The sequence below is a fragment of the Salmo salar genome, chromosome 04 (genome assembly GCF_965601325.2).
Source record: "Salmo salar chromosome 04, fSalSal1, whole genome shotgun sequence".
Lineage (NCBI taxonomy): Eukaryota > Metazoa > Chordata > Actinopteri > Salmoniformes > Salmonidae > Salmo > Salmo salar.
The window spans coordinates 93,437,174-93,447,640 of record NC_138294.1 but is presented as its reverse complement, the minus strand read 5'-3'; positions in this window follow the sequence as shown (position 1 = coordinate 93,447,640).

The following is a 10,467-nucleotide window of genomic DNA, read 5'->3' as shown; positions in this document are numbered from 1 at the left end:
CCAGGACTAATGGGACAGGAAGATAGGCCAGGACTAATGCAACAGGGACAGGAAGATAGGCCAGGACTAATGGGACAGGAAGCAAGGCCAGGACTAATGCAACAGAGGCAGGAAGATAGGCCAGGACTAATACAACAGGGACAGGAAGATAGGCCAGGACTAATGGGACAGGAAGATAGCTCAGGACTAATGGGACAGGATGTAGGCCAGGACTAATGCAACAGTTTGTCAGGAAGGCAGGCACATTCACTCAGCCACATTATTACATTCCATCCCAAATGGTCTCTGGTCAAAAGTAGTGAACTACATATAGAGAATAGGCTTCCGTTTGGGACAAACCCTCACAGCCTGCCACACTCAGTCCCTAACGGTCCATTTCCTCTCAGACATAAATGTCTGGTATACGACCACAGACACCACTTTGAATAAAACAAATCAGGAAGGTCATGTGACGGTGGAGGGAACCCTCCTCTTCCTCCTCTTCCTCCTCTTGGCCTGTGTTCTCTGGTTAATGGAGGGTGCAAACAGTGATCTCTCTTTGTTTCCCCACCAGTTCTGTCTCTGTTCATCCATTTTTCTTTATTGATCTGTCTCTCTCCCTCTTTCCACCTGTCTTTACAGGAAGAGGAACAGAGAAGCTAATGATCCAGGCCTGTTACTCAGGAGATATTTAGAAACAAGGCGTTATCAAGATAGGAAAAACAGATGGTCTGTTTCTCTGTCTACTGAATTTTGTAGTCTATTGTTTTGTTGAAATACTTTTAAACTGCATCCTTCCAGTTTTGTATTGTAGATCATAATGATCCTAGACCAGCACTCCTACCCTGAGACCTGATCCTAGACCAGCACTCCTACACTGAGACCTGATCCTAGACCCCCACTCCTACACTGAGACCTGATCTTAGACCACCACTCCTACACTGAGACCTGATCCTAGACCCCCACTCCTACACTGAGACCTGATCCTAGACCAGCACTCCAACACTGAGACCTGATCCTAGACCACCACTCCAACACTGAGACCTGATCCTAGACCACCACTCCAACACTGAGACCTGATCATAGACCACCACTCCTACACTGAGACCTGATCCTAGACCCCCACTCCTACACTGAGACCTGATCCTAGACCAGCACTCCAACACTGAGACCTGATCCTAGACCACCACTCCTACACTGAGACCTGATCCTAGACCACCACTCCTACAGTGAGACCTGATCCTAGACCACCACTCCTACTCTGAGACCTGATCCTAGACCAGCTCTCCAACACTGAGACCTGATCCTAGACCACCACTCCTACACTGACTCAATGTGAAAATAGGCCCTGATCTAAAATAGAGGCCTGTGGTTCGGGAGTCAACATGGTGACGCTAGTCTATGTCCTGTTTCTGTAGTGAGACAGCTTGATGTACAGGACACCCCCTGGACAGGACACGAGTCTATCTCCTGTTTCTGTAGTGAGACAGCTTGATATACTATGTAATATATGTATTGTTATTTTATTGTGGAGTCACTACAATGTTGTTGATGCATGTTTTTGGAAATATTTTTATTCTGAAGGCTTTCCACTAGATGTTGAAACATTGCTCTTCCATTCTGCCACAAGAGCATTAGTGAGGTCGGGCACTGATGTTGGGCGATTAGGCCTGGCTCACAAAAAAAGTTATTCCACACTGATCTGAACAAACCATTTCTGTATGGACCTCGCTTTGTGCATAGGGTTATTGTCATGCTGAAACAGGAAAGGGCCTTCCCCAAACTGTTGCCAAAAAGTTGGAAGCACAGAATCGTCTAGAATGTCATTGTATGATACGTTTGTCGGACTGCCAGACGATGAAGCATGATTTATCACACCAGAGATCGTGTTTCCATTGCTCCAGAGTCCAATGGCGGCGAGCTTTACACCACTACAGCTGACCCTTGGCATTGCGCATGGTGATCTGGTGCTTGTGTGCGGCCATGGAAAGCCATTTCATGAAGCTCCCGACGAACAGTTCTTGTGCTGACGTTGCTTCCAGAGGCAGTTTGGAACTCAGTAGTGAGTGTTGCAACCGAGAACAGACGATTTTGACACGCTTTGCGCTTCAGTACTCGGCAGTCCAGTTCTGTGAGCCGTTGTTGCTCCTAGACATTTCCACTTCACAATAACAGCACTTAGAGTTGACCGGGCCAGCTCTAGCAGAGCAGAAATTTGACAAACTGACTTGTTGGAAAGGTGAAAGTTTGAAAGTCACTGAGCTCTTCAGTAAGGCAATTTTTTTGGTTTAGTTTAATAATCCGACCATTTTAAAAAACAAGCACACATAACACTTGAAAAAGCCCATACATGCACATGAGTTAAATCATGGAGGATAACACACAATAAAGTCTGGGACTGATTTCCATTGTGGTCCTCTTGAGACAAGATGGCTGGACAAGATGGAACACAGTACGGCAGTGAAATAATAAAACAAAAACAGAGAAGAAGAACATCTATCTCATCATTCCAGTTACATCATAGGGGTTATTCATATGGGCACAGAGGACATCAAACATAGTTTTACTTGATTTTTTTAAAGCTGCTCAGACAGGACGTTGTTTTTTATAGGCAGAGGCAACTCATTCCATTCTGAGGCTCCAGTTTACAGGAAAGTACGTTTCCCAGCATTACTCCTGAACATGTATAAGCACACATCAGCAACACCTGATCTGATGCTATGATTGTATGCATCCCTAACACGCCTCAACATGCAGCCAGTTTAGTTCCTGAAAGCAGCTCCTGCCTACGTGAGTACGTGGACTCTCCTTCAATACTACCCTGATCAGCTTATTCTGAGCTATCTGGAGCTTCCCCTTCGCAAGTTTAGATAAGCCCCCAAACCAGGAAGTGCTAGCATAGTCAAAATGGCATTAAATGAGGGCAGTAGCTAGCACTTTCATGGAATCCTTATCAAGGAGCTTGGACTTTTTAGCCAAAAACTTAGTCCTGGCATTAACCACTTTATTGGCCATGCTCACACCCCCCAAGCTTCCATCAAGGATACATCCCAGGTAGCTAACAGAGGTTTTAGTAGTCAACACCTCACCCCTTAACTCCACTCTGATTAGGTCTGGATCCAAAAATAATCGCTTCAGTTTTCCCTAAGTGCAGAGATAGCTTATTATCTCTAAGCCATTGGCTAATGTTAGTAAGCTCTGTGCTAAGTATGCTCTCCATCATAGTTTTACTTTTGTGAGACACCAGAAGTGTAGAGTCATCCGGATAAAGACAAAAGGCAAGAACAAGCATCTTTCATATCGTTAATATACAATATTCTACTGCCAATGTTTGTCTATGGAGATTGCATGGTGGTGTGCTCGATTTTATAAACCAGTCAGCAATGGGTGTGGCTGAAATAGCAGAATCCGCTCATTTGAAGGGGTGTCCACATACTTTTGAATGTATATTATAAAGTGTAGCTAGCTAAGGACACTGCAATGCTAAGGACACAGCACTAACTATGAAGCAAACACAGACAGCTGTTTCATGGAAACTATCTAATCCGTTGTGATTTAATTATAATGTCAATACTAGCTACAGTTAGCTTGGAGGAAGTACTTAGTGCTGTGTGCATTGCGTCTGTGCACTTAGCTAGCTACCGTTTAATACAGTGCCTTGCAAAAGTACTCGTCTTTCTTGGCATTTTTCCTATTTTGTTGTATTACAACCTGCAATTTAAATTGATTTTTATTTGGATTTCATGTAATGGACATGCACAAAATAGTCCAAATTGGTGAAGTGATTTTTTTTTAAACTTCTTTAAGAAAAAAAAAGAAAAAAATTGAAATGTGGTGCATTCATATGTATTCACCCCCTTTGGTTTGAAGCCCCTAAATAAGATCTGGTGCAACCAGTTACCTTCAGAAGTCACATAATTAGTTAGATTGCACACAGGTGGACTTTATTTAAGTGTTACATGATCTCAGTATATATATATATACACCTGTTCTGAAAGGCCCCAGAGTCTGCAACACCACTAAGCAAGAGGCACCACCAAGCAAGTGTCACCATGAAGACCAAGGAGCTCGCCACCTGAGAAGTACAGATCAGGGTTGGGTTATAAAAAAAATATTTGAAACTTTAAACATCTCACGGAGCACCATTAAATCCATTATTAAAAAATGGAAAGAATATGGCACCACAACAAACCTGCCAAGAGAGGGCCACCCACCAAAACTCACAGACCAGGCAAGGAGGGCATTAATCAGAGAGGCAACAAAGAGACCAAAGATAACCCTGAAGGAGCTGCAAAGCTCCACAACAGAGATTGGAGTATCTGTCCATAGAGCTGGGTAGAGTATCTGTCCACAGAGCTGGGCTTTACGGAAGAGTGGACAGAAAAAAGTCATTGCTTAAAGAAAAAAATAAGCAAACATGTTTGGTGTTCGTAAAAAGGCATGTGGGTGACTCCCCAAACATATGGAAAAAGGTACTCTGGTCAGATGAGACTAAAATTGAGCTTTTTGGCCATCAAGAAAAACGCTATGTCTGGCACAAACCCAACACCTCTCTTGACCCCGAGAACACCATGTTTTTCATCGGCAGGGACTGGGAAACTGGTCAGAATTGAAGGAATGATGGATGGTGCTGAATACAGGGAAATTCTTGAGGGAAACCTGTTTCAGTCTTCCAGAGATTTGGGACTGGGACATAGGTTCATCTTCCATCAGGACAATGACCAAGGCATACTGCTAAAGCAACACTCGAATGGTTTAAGGGGAAACATTTAAATGTCTTTGAATGACCTTGTCAAAGCCCAGACCTCAATCCAATTGAGAATCTGTGGTATGACTTGAAGATTGCTGTATACCAGGGGAACCCATCCAACTCGAAGGAACTGGAGCAGTTTTGCCTTGAAGAATGAGCAAAAACCTCAGTGGTTAGATGTGCCAAGCTCATAGAGTCATACCCCAAGATACTCACAGCTGTAATTGCTGCAAAAGGTGGCTCTACAAAGTATTGACTTTGGGTGTGTGAATAGTTACACAAGTTTTCAGTTTTTTTTGTCTTATTTCTTGTTTTTTTCACAATAAAAAATATTTAGTATCTTCAGAGTGGTAGGCATGTTGTGTAAATCAAATGATTCAAACCCCCAAAAAGTCAATTTTAATTCCAGGTTGTAAGGCAACAAAATAGGAAAAATGCCAAGGGGGGTGAATACTTTCTCAAGCCACTGTACATCAGCCACAGCTTAATTATTTTCCTGACCATTCTTAAATGGTCTGATTTGTTATTTTTACCCATCTACCAATCAATGCCCCTCTTTATAAGGCGTTCAAAACGCTCCCTGGTCTTTGTAGATGAATCTGTGCTTGAAATTCAATACTTGACTGAGGGACCTTACAGATGTTGTATGTATGGGGGACAGAGGAAGGAGTAGTCATTCAAAAATCATATCAACCCCTATTTGTCACGACTTCCGCCGAAGTCGGTTCCTCTCCTTGTTCGAGCGGCGTTCGGCGGTCGACGTCACCGGTCTCCTAGCCATCGCCGATCCGCCTTTCATTTTCCATTTGTTTTGTCTTGTTTTCCCACACACCTTGTTCACATTTCCCTCATTACTTGTCGTGTATATAACCCTCTGTTCCCCCCCATGTCTGTGTGTGAAATTGTTTGTTGTAAGTGCTTGTGCACATTGTGACTGGTGCGCGACGGGTTTTGTACCCATATTTTGTTATTCTGGATGCCGTTGGTTTTGATAATTAAACTGCTCCGGTTATTACCCAGTTCTGCTCTCCTGCGTCTGACTTCCCTGCCACCAGTTACGCACCCCTTACAGTATTATTTAACACTGAGTGAGTCCATATAACTTATCTGATTTGTTAAGCCACATTTTACTTCTGAGCTAATTTAGGCTTGTCTAAACAAATGGGTGAATACTTATCCAATAACTGTATTTTAGATATTACATTTGTATTAATAAAACTAAATATACAGTACGAGTCAAAAGGTTGGACACACTCATTTTTTTTAAATGTTTTGACAGCTTAGCACACTTGGCATTCTCTATACCAGCTTCACCTGGAATGCTTTTCCAACAGTCTTGAAGGAGTTCCCCCATATGCTGAGCACTTGTTGGTTGCTTTTCCTTCACTCTGCTGTCCAACTCATCCCAAACCATCTCAATTGAGTTAAGGTTGGGTGATTGTGGATGCCAGGTCATCTGATGCAGCACTCTCCTTCTTGGTCAAATAGCCCTTACACAGCCTGGAGGTGTGGTGGGTCACTGTCCTATTGAAAAACAAATGATAGTCCCCACTAAGCTCAAACCAGATGGGATGGCGTACTGCTGCTGTGGTAGCCATGCTGGTTAAGTGTGCCTTGTTCAGTCTCCTCTGAACAGTTGATGTTGAGATGTGTCTGTTACTTGAACTCTGTGAATCATTTCTTTGGGCTGCAATCTGAGGTGCAAATAACTCTAATGAATTTATCCTCTGCAGCAGAGGTAACTCTGGGTCTTCCTTTCCTGTGGCGGTCCTCATGAGAGCCAGTTTCATCATAGCACTTGACTGCTGTTGAATAAACTTTAAAAGTTCTTGAAATATTCCGGATTGACTGACCTTCATATCTTATAGTAATGATGGACTGTCATTTATCTTTGCTTATTTGAGATGTTCTTGCCGTAATATGGACTTGGTCTTTTACCAAATAGGGATATCTTCTGTATACCCCCCCCCCCCCTACCTTGTCACAACACAACTGATTGGGTCAAACTCATTAAGAAGGAAAGAAATCCCACAAATTAACTTTTAACAAGGCACACCTGTTAATTGAAATACATTCCAGGTGACTACCTCGTGAAGCTGGTTGAGAGAATGCCAAGAGTGTGCAAAGCTGTCATCAAGGCAAAGGGTGGCTACTTTAAAGAATCTCAAATATAAAAATCTGTTTTTGTTTAACCCTTTTTTTAGTTACTACATGATTCCACATGTGTTATTTCATAGTTTTTATGTCTTTACTATTATTCTACAATGTAGAAAAATAGTAAAAATAAAGAAAATCCTGGAATGAGTAGGTGTGTCTGTCACAGGATACTAGGAGTGGTGGTAGGAGTCAGGCGCAGAGAGCAGAGGTGAAGTACAACGACCTTTATTCTTCCCGGCACAAAACGGTCAACGCCAAAACAAACGGGCGCGTAAAACAAATGACCAAGCCAGTACAACGTGCAAAACAGTCCGGAGAGAGAATACAAGGCTTAAGCCAGCACATCCAAAATAAACACAACAGCAAACGTAATCCCGCACAAACCTGGGCGGGCTAAACAGGCTTAAATAAACACAAATCAAGAACACAATAGGGAACAGGTGCAACCAATAAGACTAAACAAACAGAAAAGGAATAAGGGATCAGCGGTGGCTAGTAGGCCGGCGACGACGACCGCCGAGCGCCGCTCGAGCAGGCAGGGGATTCGGTGGGATTTGTGACAGTGTCCAAACTTTTGACTGGTACTGTGTGTGTTTTGTGTAGATCAATAATAATAAAAAAAAATACAATTCCATCTATTTAAATCCCACTTTGTAAGGCAACAAGTTAAAGGAGGTGTTGACTTTCTGTAGGCAGTGTATGTGAAATTGTTTATAAATAAAGTTATCATCACTGTGGATGAAAAGAAAAAGCTGGGTTGCTTCCGTCTGCCATGAACACAGAGAGGACGGAAATGTAAATTATTAATATCAAAACATCATATGCAAATTAGGGCAATGAAAATCAATTGCGCGTTAACGTGCAGGATTTGCTGCTATTGATTATGATTAATTGCAAATTCATAATTTGTGTCACAGAAATCTTCGTCGTCAGACGATATAGCGAAATCATCGTCGGAGAACGTGGACCAATACGCAGAGGAGTTAGTGCTCATCATCTTAATTTATTAAATGAATGTGCACACGAGAAAACAAGAAAACAAGAACGACGAATGACTGCTATAACTAGCAGTGCAAAATACAAATAATACCTAAATATTGGTCAGGACGTGACAATTTGTAATTTAAGATAAAAAAAGACTACAAGAATATCTTGATTTTGGCTTAGGTAATGGTGAGCAAAATTAGGTAAATTGAGAAACCACACAATGTCAACTAGTTTGTACATTTTAGCGTTTTTGTTGATGTTTTCATTGTATTTTCAAAGCTTTCAAAAAATGCGCTTAATCGCGCTGAAATTGTTTTTGCCACAAATTACAAAACATTTACTCGAGTCAATCAGTTAACTCTGACAGCCCTAGTGCAAATAAAAAAAAACATGTGATGAGCACAGAGAAACAAAATACAAATATCAAAATAGCAACACATGAATACACAAATTGTTCATTTTAAAACATGTATAAATGAATGAAAAAAATACAAAGGTTCTACAAAGGAGAGAGGTAGACAATGAGTCAGTCACATATGTTGACATGGCAACGTCACTGCCCTGGCTGGACACAACGACTACCAAAACAACCACATTGTAACGATCGTCTGGAAGAGGGGACCAAGATGCAGCGTGGTAAGTGGTCATAATGATTTTTAATGATACACTTCAAAAAACAAACAGGGAAAACGAAAGCCAACAGTTCTGTCGGTGCAAACCACACAACAGAAACAACTACCCACAAAACCCCAAAGGAAAACAGGCTGCCTAAGTATGGTTCCTAATCAGAGACAACGATAGACAGCTGCCTCTGATTAGGAACCCTACTCGGCCCAAAACAAAGAAATATAGAAAAAGGAACATAGAACGCCCACACAATGTAACACCCTGGCCTAACCAAAATAAAGAACAAAAAAAAACTCTTTATGGTCAGGGCGTTACACACATTGAACAACCTAATAGATGTTACAGCATGTTACATAGATGGAAAAATAGACTTTTACAGAAAGCTGGTATCTAGCCATTTAGTTTTTCTTGTCTTTTATCTTTTATCCAGTGTTTTCTAGTGGAAGGCCAAATCATTAGAGGAGTTCTAGTACTTGGTGGAATGTATTTTTCCCAACGAGTAAAAAGTTAGTATATATATAGCCAGTGGTGCATTATTGTAGTGAGTGGCTTGTAATAAGACTGGTGTTGGTTGAATGAAACCACCAGACCGACTCGCCGTTTCTGAGGAGAGACAGCCAGGTGGGAGGGGAGGTAAGGAGAGAGGAGGGAGCGCAACAACACACCACACCAAAACACGACACGACACAACACACCACACCATGACACAGCACAACACGACACATTATGACACAACACAACACACATCACCAAAACACACCACACCACGACACAACACAACATGATACAAGACGACACACAACAACACAACACGACACAACACGACACAACACATCACACCATGACACAGCACAGCACGACACATTACGACACAACACAACACACATCACCAAAACACACCACACCATGACACAGCACAACACGACACATTACGACACAACACGACAAACCACGACAGGACACACCATGACACACCACGACACGACACACTACGACACACCATGACACGACACACCACGACACACCAAACCACGACACACCACGACACACCAAACCACGACACACCACGACACACCACGACACACCAAACCACGACACACCACGACACACCATGACACAAAACGACACACCACAACACGACACACCTCGACACACCACACCACGACACACCACACCACGACACACGAAGACACACCATTACACACCACAACACACCACGACACGACACACCACAACACACCACACCACGACATGACACGACACACCCCGACACACCACAACACACCACAACCCGACACGACACACCACGACACACCACGACACACCACGACACACCACAATCCAACAAGACACACCATGACACACCACGACATGACACACCACACCACGACACACCACGACACACCAAACCACGACACACCACAACACACCACACCATGACACACCACGACACACCACAAGACACACCATGACACACCACGACACGACACACCACAACCGAACAAGACACACCATGACACACCACGACACGACACACCACACCACGACACACCACACCATGACACACCACGACACACCAAACCACGACACACCACAACACACCACGACACACCACACCACGACACGACACACCAAACCACGACACACCACGACACGACACACCAAACCACGACACACCACTACATGACACACCACGACACGACACACCAAACCACGACACACCACGACACGACACACCACGACACGACACACCACGACACGACACACCACGACACGACACACCACACAACACACCACGACACAACACACCACGACACACCACGACACGACACACCACGACACGACACGACACACCACGACACGACACACCACGACACACCACGCCACGACACACCACGACACAACACACCACGACACACCACGACACACCACACCACGACACGACACACCACACATCGGCACACAAC